Consider the following 3780-nt stretch of genomic DNA (forward strand, 5'->3'; position numbering starts at 1 on the left):
ATTGATGTGTGCTTTGAATAATATCCTGAATATTTTATATCTTGAATATGGTAGTTTGTGATCTACAAAATTATCATATTATTGTTTTTTTGTTTTAAAAAATCTATAAACAATGTTTTAATTTAATTTTTCTTTTAATATAGTTTGTGTCATTCTTTTATATATAATATTATTTATTTTTAAAAAATTTGCATCACAATCATAAAAATGTAATAAAAATAATTAATAAATTTTTTAAAATAAAACTAAAGAAACGTAAAATACCAAGTATATATATATATATATAATTATTATTATTTTCTTTTCGAAAGGAAATATGTGTGTAATTATTGACCTTTGTTTGTTTTCGATGTACATGCATGAATTAAGCAACGAATAATATGTTAAATGGAATATATAGAGAAGCTATTAGTGGCTAAACAAACCTACATTTATTCTTTACAGAAACCTTGAGTAAAAAGAAAAGGAGTTTTATCTTAGTAGAAGGGGTGAATTCTTTTTTTTTTTCCTTTTTCTTTCTTTCTTTTAATATAAAATAGAACCAAAAAAAAAAAAAACACTTTAGACAACTCATATAATTTTTTTATGAACATTGCTATAAGGCACCTTAGGGTGTCCAACATCCTATGATGTGACATATCACAATTGGTACAATTAAGTAGTGGATCACACATATTTCAATTTAAATTCAAATATGTGGGAACTGATATTCATTTGCATCAATAACAATATTAGGTGATGGGCACTCTTGGATGCTCTTTACCCTTTTTTATTTTTGTTAGAAATGAAATAGTCTACTCAAACCTGCAACAAATTAAATTAATGAAAAATGCTAAAGAGTATCCTAGGGTGCCGAGCACCCTGTATTGTTATTGTTGCAAATCAATACCCAACCCCACATATTTAAATTAAATTAAAATTAAAATATGTGAGACTATAACTAAATCGCACCAATGTATGTATGCCATGTCGTAGGGTGCCTTATAACAATGCTCTAAATTAATATATACCGTAGGATGCCCTAAATCCAATTTTAGAAAGAAAAAAAATTGATTATAACAACACAATTAAGAATGATTGGGACTTTTTGTTAGTTTGGTGAATTATTTGTGATTTTAGTTAAAAAAAACTTTGACCAAAATCAAGTTTAGAAGTTTGTTTGAACCATTTTACAAACACACAGGATCCATAAACTAATTTGTCAAAACAAATAATAAGACAAAACACAAGGTACAAAAATATATAAAACCTAAATGTAATAATAAAAATGCTCCTTTGGAAAATTATATTTGAATAGATACATAAATTTTAATAGAAGCTTTATATTTTCTTCATATACTTAATTAAGTTCTTATATTTTGTAGTCGGAATAATTTCAAGAGTAAATACTATTTTGGCCCCTGTGTTTTGCAAAAGTTATCGATGAGACCCTCTGTTTTGTTAAATGATAATTTGGACCCTATGTTTTACAAAATGGAACAAAATAATATGCCGACCCCGAATTTGGTCAATTTTTTTTTAAATATAACCAAAATACCCCTAAAATAAACTAATGTATAATTAAAAAAATATTTAAAATAATCTAAAATAAATATTAAAAACTTAATGAATATAAATTTAATTTGATATTTAAAAAACTTATATTTAATTCTTTTTATTTTCTCTCTCCTCTCTCTTCTTTCCCATCACTCTCGAAAAATCCAGGCTTGACGACACACGAGGCTTGACTTCCTTGCTTCAAAATATTTTCATTGAATGGCTTGAGATCAAAAAGTCCAGGCTTGAGTAGTGGGATCAATGGAGATCTAAGATCATATCCGTGGGTATCAAAGCATGGATGACAAGAAGGGGTCGGGTTCAGATCTAGGTTTATACAATTTGGGTTTATTCACCTGGGATGATGTGTTGGGGTCGGGAATGGACAATGAGCAGAAGAACTAGTGATGCTGGGTCGATATTGGGCAAGGGCAATTCTGGGCCATTTTTCCTGATCTCAGTTCTGTTCCATCTACGGCAGGGTGGGCGACAACGATAGTGGATGATTCAACAAAGGCTTGAGTATTTTTCTTTTTTCTTTTCTTCCATTGGTATTTGTTTTTAATACTTATGGTTTGATGTTTCAGGCACAAGAACAAACAAACAATTTGGGTTTTGATTTTGAAATATGATGATGAATCTAGATTTTGATTTTGTACTATTATTTTGATTTTGAAATATACGTTTGGTTTTCTCGATTGCAAGTCACATTCTTTTGCTCATAAAGTTTTAATTTGTTTATTTTACAGAATTTGTTGGTTTAAAGTTCATCGATATGTTGTTGTAATTTTGATCTTATTGATGTTTTTATTTTACAGAAATTTTAATTTTGTTATTTTTAATTGGCAAATTCTTTAGTCCCTCACGGGACTTAGTCCAATAAGTGGGACCCAAATAATTTGCTAAGTCTCAAGCTTTGAACAATTTTTGTGTTTTTCTTTTTTAAACTTTATGCTTGATTGACAGGTTGTGTAAACTGAATCTAAGAAATTGTGTTGATATTGCTGTGAAAAGTAAGGACAATAAAGTAATTTGTTGTCCAAAAAGTGTACAGTCGAGGGCAATAAGGTAAAAAATGTATTGTATTTGAACTTATTTACAATATTGGGTAAGTAATTTTTTGATGCGGCTAAGTAATTTTTAATGAAATGGTCAGTAATAACGTTGTATCGAAAAGTAAAAAACCTTGAAGTAATTTTATTTGTTTTTTTGCGTATAAGTAACATTTTTATGCTAGTAAGTAATATTTAATTGAGTGGTGAGTAATAATGTTATAGCTGAAAGTAAAAAAACCTGAAGTAAATATGTTTTTTATTATTGTAATAATAATAAAAAAAAAAACCAACAATGACTAGAATCCAATGAGCACATCTCATGAGTCTTAGTTGTTTCATGATCATCATAGAGAATTTTCTTAGCTGCATTACTCATGTTGACAACATTGCACTAGTAATACATTTTCGACTAAATGATAATTAGATAAATGGTACTCATGTTAACAATATAAGAAATTTACTTGGTTCAAACAAGTATGACCTAAATCAAGTGGATGAGACTAACACTCTTTAGTAAGCACAAATCAAGCTCAGTACAAAGTTATATAATCTGAATAAGAACTTTGTTTTTATTTTTCAAACTCTCATCAACATAATATAAGAACTCAGTACAACCTTTGTTAATGCTAAATATAAGATGATATCTAAGTTACATATTCTCTCTATAAAGCTATTAATATAATCTATTGACCAACTTGAGTCTAAAGATCGTTTTCACTCACTAAAACTGTCAAATACTCAAACTGCAGTTATTACTGCTTTCTGTTGTGACAGTTGAACTGTGATTAAGTCCAATTTTAGAAAGTTGGGAGCAAATAGTAAGTTAACAGAATTTAACTTTACATGATATTATGATGAAAATTTTAGTCCAATAAGTTGATGTAGAAGAATGCAGACTGCATCTAATTTGCATAATTTGTACATCAAAATTGTTCATTAGTGCACACTCTGGGAAGAGCCAAAAGACAATTTTACAATGTACATAATTTCAAGTCAAGTTAGTTAAACAATATAAAACTCGATGAGAGTAACGATAAAAGTGAAAGAAAAAAATTATCAATAACAAATGAAACTTAACATGACAAAGAGTATGTGATTATATATTTATGAAACTGCTAATTATTACAGGGGAAACACATCTATACATTGTATAGACACAATAAAAAAGATGAGATTATGAGTTAGAGAA

This window comes from Humulus lupulus, chromosome X (assembly GCF_963169125.1).
Source record: "Humulus lupulus chromosome X, drHumLupu1.1, whole genome shotgun sequence".
Lineage (NCBI taxonomy): Eukaryota > Viridiplantae > Streptophyta > Magnoliopsida > Rosales > Cannabaceae > Humulus > Humulus lupulus.